The sequence below is a fragment of the Pristis pectinata genome, chromosome 14 (assembly GCF_009764475.1).
Source record: "Pristis pectinata isolate sPriPec2 chromosome 14, sPriPec2.1.pri, whole genome shotgun sequence".
Classification (NCBI taxonomy): Eukaryota; Metazoa; Chordata; class Chondrichthyes; order Rhinopristiformes; family Pristidae; genus Pristis; species Pristis pectinata.
This window is the reverse complement of record NC_067418.1, coordinates 47883640-47891962: the sequence shown is the minus strand read 5'-3', so window position 1 is coordinate 47891962 and position 8323 is coordinate 47883640.

Genomic DNA, 8323 nt, shown 5'->3' with positions numbered 1-8323 from the left:
CCGCACTCACTGAGGCACCGTCACTGCAGGGGGAGTGTGTGAAGACCGCACTCACTGAGGCACCGTCACTGCAGGGGGAGTGTGTGAACACCGCACTCACTGAGACCGTCAATCCAGGGGAAGTGTGTGAACAACGCAGTCACTGACGCACCGTCCCTGCAGGGGGACTGTGTGAACACCGCACTCTCTGAGACTGTCAGTGCAGGGGAACTGTGTGAACACCGCACTCACTGAGACCGTCACTGCAAGGAGAGTGTGTGAACACCGCACTCACTGAGACTGTCAGTGCAGGGGGAGTGTGTGAACACCGCACTCACTGAGGCAAGGTCACTGCAGGGGAAGTGTGTGAACTGCGCACTCACTGAGACTGTCACTGCAGGGGGAGTGTGTGAACACCGCAATCACTCAGACCGTCACTGCAAGGAGAGTGTGTGAACACCGCACTCACGGAGTCTGTCAGTGCATGGGGAGTGTGTGAACACCGCACTCACTGAGACCGTCACTGCAGTGGGAGTGTGTGAACACCGCATTCACTGAGGCACCTTCACTGCAGGGGGAGTGTGTGAACACCGCACTCACTGAGACACCGTCACTGCAGGGGGAGTGTGTGAACAACACAGTCACTGACGCACCGTCTCTGCAGGGGATTGTGTGAACACCGGACTCTATGAGACTGTCAGTGCAGGGGAACAGTGTGAACACCGCACTCACTGAGGCAACCTCTCTGCAGGGGGGGGGTGTGTGAACACCGCACTCACTGAGTCCGTCACTGCAAGGAGAGTGAGTGAACACCGCACTCACTGAGACCGTCAATGCAGGGGGAGTGTGTGAACACCGCACTCACTGAGACTGTCACTGCAGGGGGAGTGTGTGAACACCGCACTCACTGAGGCAACCTCTCTGCGGGGGGGGGTGTGTGAACACCGCACTCACTGAGTCCGTCACTGCAAGGAGAGTGAGTGAACACCGCACTCACTGAGACCGTCATTGCAGGGGGAGTGTGTGAACACCGCACTCACTGAGACTGTCACTGCAGGGGGAGTGTGTGAACACCGCACTCACTGAGACCGTCACTGCAGGGGGAGTGTGTGAACACCGCAGCACTGAGACCGTCACTGCAAGGAGAGTGTGTGAACACCGCACTCAACTAGACTGTAAATGCAGGGGGAGTGTGTGAACACCGCACTCACTGAGGCACCGTCACTGCAGGGGGAGTGAGTGAACACCGCACTCACTGAGACTGTCAGTGCAGGGGAACTGTGTGAACACCGCACTCACTGAGGCACCGTCTCTGCAGGGGGAGTGTGTGAACTCCGCACTCACTGAGACTGTCACTGCAAGGAGAGTGTGTGAACACCGCACTCACGGAGTCTGTCACTGCAGGGGGAAGGTGTGAACCCAGCACTCACTGAGTCTGTCAGTGCAGGGGGAGTGTGTGAACACCGCACTCACTGAGACCGTCACAGCAGTGGGAGTGTGTGAACACCGCATTCACTGAGGCATCTTCACTGCAGGGGGAGTGTGTGAACACCGCACTCACTGAGACACCGTCACTGCAGGGGGAGTGTGTGAACAACACAGTCACTGACGCACCGTCTCTGCAGGGGGATTGTGTGAACACCGCACTCCATGAGACTGTCAGTGCAGGGGAACAGTGTGAACACCGCACTCACTGAGGCAACGTCTCTGCCGGGGGGGGGGTGTGTGAACACCGCACTCACCGAGTCCGTCACTGCAAGGAGAGTGTGTGAACAACGCACTCACTGAGACCGTCACTGCAGGGGGAGTGTGTGAACACCGCACTCACTGAGTCAGTCACTGCAGGGGGAGTGTGTGAACCCCGCACTGACTGAGTCTGTCAGTGCAGGGGGAGTGTGTGAACAGCGCACTCACTGAGACCGTCACTGCAGGGGAAGTGTGTGAACACCGCACCACTGAGACAGCGTCACTGCAGGGGAAGTGTGTGAACACTGCACTCACTGAGACTGTCACTGCAGGGGGTTGTGTGTAAACACCGCACTCACTGAGGCACCGTCACAGCAGGGGGAGTGTGTGAACAACGCAGTCACTGACGCACCGTCTCTGCAGGGGGACTGTGTGAACACCGCACTCTCTGAGTCTGTCAGTGCAGGGGAACTGTGTGAACACCGCACTCACTGAGGCACCAACTCTGCAGGGGGAGTGTGTGAACACCGCACTCACTGAGACTGTCACTGCAGGGGGAGTGTGTGAACACCGCACTCACTGAGACCGTCAGTGCAGGGGGAGTGTGTGAACACCGCACTCACTGAGGCAAGGTCACTCCAGGGGGAGTGTGTGAACTCCGCACTCACTGAGACTGTGACTGCAGGGGGAGTGTGTGAACACCGCAATCACTCAGACCGTCACTGCAAGGAGAGTGTGTGAACACCGCACTCACGGAGTCTGTCACTGCAGGGGGAAGGTGTGAACCCCGCACTCACTGAGTCTGTCAGTGCAGGGGGAGTGTGTGAACACCGCACTCACTGAGACCGTCACAGCAGTGGGAGTGTGTGAACACCGCATTCACTGAGGCACCTTCACTGCAGGGGGAGTGTGTGAAGACCGCACTCACTGAGGCAACGTCAGTGCAGGGAGAGTGTGTGAACACCGCACTCACTGAGACCGTCACTGCAGGGGGAGTGTGTGAACACCGCACTCACTGAGGCACCGTCACTGCAGGGGGAGTGTGTGAACACCGCACTCACTGAGTCTGTCACTGCAGGGGGAGTGTGTGAACCCCGCACTCACTGAGTCTGTCACTGCAGGGGGAGTGTGTGAACACCGCACTCACTGAGTCTGTCACTGCAGGGGGAGTGTGTGAACCACGCACTCACTGAGACCGTCACTGCAGGGGGAGTGTGTGAACACCGCACTCACTGAGACCGTCACTGCAGGGGGAGTGTGTGAACTCCGGACTCACTGAGACTGTCAGTGCAGGGGGTTGTGTGTGAAGACTGCGCTCACTGAGACCGTCACTGCAGGGGGAGTGTGTGAACACCGCACTCACTGAGGCACCGTCACCGCAGCGGGAGTGTGTGAACACCGCACTCACTGAGACCGTCACTGCAAGGAGAGTGTGTGAACACCGCACTCACTGAGACACTTTCACTGCAGGGGGAGTGTGTGAACACCGCACTCACTGAGGCACCGTCACTGCAGGGGGAGTGTGTGAACACCGCACTCACTGAGACCGTCACTGCAGGGGGAGTGTGTGAACACAGCACTCACTGAGTCCGTCACTGCAGGGGGAGTGTGTGAACACCGCAATAACTGAGACACTTTCACTGCAGGGGGAGTGTGTGAACACCGCACTCACTGAGGCACCGTCACTGCAGGGGTAGTGCGTGAACACTGCACTCACTGAGTCCGTCTCTGCAGGGGGAGTGTGTGAACACCGCACTCACCTAGACTGTAAATGCAGGGGGAGTGTGTGAACACCGCACTCACTGAGACTGTCAGTGCAGGGGGAGTGTGTGAACCCCGCACTCACTGAGTCTGTCACTGCAGGGGGAGTGTGTGAACACCGCACTCACTGAGACACCGTCACTGCAGGGGGAGTGTGTGAACACCGCACTCACTGAGACCGTCACTGCAGGGGGAGTGTGTGAACACAGCACTCACTGAGTCCGTCACTGCAGGGGTAGTGTGTGAACACTGCACTCACTGAGTCCGTCACTGCAGGGGGAGTGTGTGAACACCGCACTCACCTAGACAGTAAATGCAGGGGGAGTGTGTGAACACCGCACTCACTGAGACTGTCAGTGCAGGGGGAGTGTGTGAACCCCGCACTCACTGAGTCTGTCACTGCAGGGGGAGTGTGTGAACACCGCACTCACTGAGGCACCGTCACTGCAGGGGGAGTGTGTGAACACTGCACTCACTGAGACCGTCACTGCAGGGGGAGTGTGTGAACACCGCACTCACTGAGACTGTCACTGCAGGGGGAGTGTGTGAACACCGCACTCACTGAGACTGTCACTGCAGGGGGAGTGTGTGAACACCGCACTCACTGAGACCGTCACTGCAGGGGGAGTGTGTGAACACCGCACTCACTGAGACCGTCACTGCAGGGGGAGTGTGTGAACACCGCACTCACTGAGACTGTCAATGCAGGGGGTTGTGTGTGAACACTGCGCACTCACTGAGACCGTCACTGCAGGGGGAGTGTGTGAACACCGCACTCACTGAGACTGTCACTGCAGGGGGAGTGTGTGAACACCGTACTCACTGAGACTGTCAATGCAGGGGGTTGTGTGTGAACACTGCGCTCACTGAGACCGTCACTGCAGGGGGAGTGTGTGAACACCGCATTCACTGAGGCACCTTCACTGCAGGGGGAGTGTGTGAACACCGCACTCACTGAGACCGTCCCTGCAGGGGGAGTGTGTGAACACCGCACTCACTGAGTCCGTCACTGCAAGGAGAGTGTGTGAACAATGCACTCACCTAGACTGTAAATGCAGGGGGAGTGTGTGAACCTCGCACTCACTGAGTCTATCACTGCAGGGGGAGTGTGTGAACACCGCACTCACTGAGACCGTCACTGCAGGGGGAGTGTGTGAACACCGCACTCACTGAGACCGTCACAGCAGGGGGAGTGTGTGAACACCGCACTCACTGAGTCCGTCACTGCAGGGGGAGTGTGTGAACACCGCACTCACTGAGACCGTCACTGCAGGGGGAGTGTGTGAACACCACACTCGCTGAGACCGTCACTGCAGGGGGAGTGTGTGAACACCGCACTCACTGAGTCCGTCACTGCAGGGGGAGTGTTTGAACACTGCACTCACTGAGTCCGTCACTGCAGGGGGAGTGTGTGAACACCGCACTCACTGAGACCGTCACTGCAAGGAGAGTGTGTGAACACCGCACTCACCTAGACTGTAAATGCAGGGGGAGCGTGTGAACATCGCGCTCACTGAAACTGTCAGTGCAAGGGGAGTGTGTGAACACCGCACTCACTGAGGCACCGTCAATGCAGGGGGAGTGTGTGAACACCGCACTCACTGAGTCCGTCACTGCAGGGGGAGTGTGTGAACACCGCACTCACTGAGTCCGTCACTGCAGGGGGAGTGTGTGAACACCGCACTCACTGAGACCGTCACTGCAAGGAGAGTGTGTAAACACCGCACTCACTGAGGCACCGTCACTGCAGGGGGAGCGTGTGAACACCGCACTCACTGAGACCGTCACTGCAGGGGCAGTGTGTGAACACCGCACTCACTGAGTCCGTCACTGCAGGGGGAGTGTGTGAACACCGCACTCACTGAGACCGTCACTGCAGGGGGAGTGTGTGAACACCGCACTCACTGAGGCACCGTCACTGCAGGGGGAGTGTGTGAACCCCGCACTCACTGAGACTGTCAGTGCAGGGGGTTGTGTGTGAACACTGCGCTCACTGAGACCGTCACTGCAGGGGGAGTCTGTGAACACAGCACTCACTGAGGCACCGTCACTGCAGGGGGAGTGTGTGAACACCGCACTCACTGAGGCACCGTCACTGCAGGGGGAGTGTGTGAACACTGCACTCACTCAGACACTTTCACTGCAGGGGGAGTGTGTGAACACCGCACTCACTGAGACACTTTCACTGCAGGGGGAGTGTGTGAACACAGCACTCACTGAGGCACCGTCACTGCAGGGGGAGTGTGTGAACACCGCACTCACTGAGACCGTCACTGCAGGGGGAGTGCGTGAACACAACACTCACTGAGTCCGTCACTGCAGGGGGAGTGTGTGAACACCGCACTCACTGAGACACTTTCACTGCAGGGGGAGTGTGTGAACACCGCACTCACTGAGACCGTCACTGCAGGGGGAGTGTGTGAACACCGCACTCACTGAGTCCGTCACTGCAGGGGGAGTGTGTGAACACCGCACTCACTGAGACCGTCACTGCAGGGGGAGTGTGTGAACACCGCACTCACTGAGGCACCGTCACTGCAGGGGGAGTGTGTGAACCCCGCACTCACTGAGACTGTCAGTGCAGGGGGTTGTGTGTGAACACTGCGCTCACTGAGACCGTCACTGCAGGGGGAGTGTGTGAACACAGCACTCACTGAGGCACCGTCACTGCAGGGGGAGTGTGTGAACACCGCACTCACTGAGACCGTCACTGCAGGGGGAGTGTGTGAACACAGCACTCACTGAGGCACCGTCACTGCAGGGGGAGTGTGTGAACACCGCACTCACTGAGACCGTCACTGCAGGGGGAGTGTGTGAACACCGCACTCACTGAGTCCGTCACTGCAGGGGTAGTGTGTGAACACTGCACTCACTGAGTCCGTCACTGCAGGGGGAGTGTGTGAACACCGCACTCACCTGGACTGTAAATGCAGGGGGAGTGTGTGAACACAGCACTCACTGAGACTGTCACTGCAGGGGGAGTGTGTGAACACCGCACTCACTGAGACACCGTCACTGCAGGGGGAGTGTGTGAACACCGCACTCACTGAGACACTTTCACTGCAGGGGGAGTGTGTGAACACCGCACTCACTGAGACTGTCACTGCAGGGGGAGTGTGTGAACACCGCACTCACTGAGACACCGTCACTGCAGGGGGAGTGTGTGAACACCGCACTCACTGAGACTGTCACTGCAGGGGGAGTGTGTGAACACCGCACTCACTGAGGCACCGTCACTGCAGGGGGAGTGTGTGAACACCGCACTCACTGAGGCACCGTCACTGCAGGGGGAGTGTGTGAACACCGCACTCACTGAGACCGTCAATCCAGGGGAAGTGTGTGAACAACGCAGTCACTGACGCACCGTCCCTGCAGGGGGACTGTGTGAACACCGCACTCTCTGAGTACTGTCAGTGCAGGGGGAACTGTGTGAACACCGCACTCACTGAGACCGTCACTGCAAGGAGAGTGTGTGAACACCGCACTCACTGAGACTGTCAGTGCAGGGGGAGTGTGTGAACACCGCACTCACTGAGACACCGTCACTGCAGGGGAAGTGTGTGAACTGCGCACTCACTGAGACTGTCACTGCAGGGGGAGTGTGTGAACATCGCAATCACTCAGACCGTCACTGCAAGGAGAGTGTGTGAACACCGCACTCACGGAGTCTGTCACTGCAGGGGGAAGGTGTGAACCCCACACTCACTGAGTCTGTCAGTGCAGGGGGAGTGTGTGAACACTGCACTCACTGAGACCGTCACTGCAGTGGGAGTGTGTGAACACCGCATTCACTGAGGCACCTTCACTGCAGGGGGAGTGTGTGAACACCGCACTCACTGAGACACCGTCACTGCAGGGGGAGTGTGTGAACAACACAGTCACTGACGCACCGTCTCTGCAGGGGATTGTGTGAACACCGGACTCTATGAGACTGTCAGTGCAGGGGAACAGTGTGAACACCGCACTCACTGAGGCAACCTCTCTGCAGGGGGGGGGTGTGTGAACACCGCACTCACTGAGTCCGTCACTGCAAGGAGAGTGAGTGAACACCGCACTCACTGAGACCGTCAATGCAGGGGGAGTGTGTGAACACCGCACTCACTGAGACTGTCACTGCAGGGGGAGTGTGTGAACACCGCACTCACTGAGGCAACCTCTCTGCAGGGGGGGGGTGTGTGAACACCGCACTCACTGAGTCCGTCACTGCAAGGAGAGTGAGTGAACACCGCACTCACTGAGACCGTCATTGCAGGGGGAGTGTGTGAACACCGCACTCACTGAGACTGTCACTGCAGGGGGAGTGTGTGAACACCGCACTCACTGAGACCGTCACTGCAGGGGGAGTGTGTGAACACCGCAGCACTGAGACCGTCACTGCAAGGAGAGTGTGTGAACACCGCACTCAACTAGACTGTAAATGCAGGGGGAGTGTGTGAACACCGCACTCACTGAGGCACCGTCACTGCAGGGGGAGTGAGTGAACACCGCACTCACTGAGACTGTCAGTGCAGGGCGAGTGTGTGAACACCGCACTCACTGAGACTGTCACTGCAGGGGGTTGTGTGTAAACACCGCACTCACTGAGGCACCGTCACTGCAGGGGGAGTGAGTGAACACCGCACTCACTGAGACTGTCAGTGCAGGGGAACTGTGTGAACACCGCACTCACTGAGGCACCGTCTCTGCAGGGGGAGTGTGTGAACTCCGCACTCACTGAGACTGTCACTGCAAGGAGAGTGTGTGAACACCGCACTCACGGAGTCTGTCACTGCAGGGGGAAGGTGTGAACCCAGCACTCACTGAGTCTGTCAGTGCAGGGGGAGTGTGTGAACACCGCACTCACTGAGACCGTCACAGCAGTGGGAGTGTGTGAACACCGCATTCACTGAGGCATCTT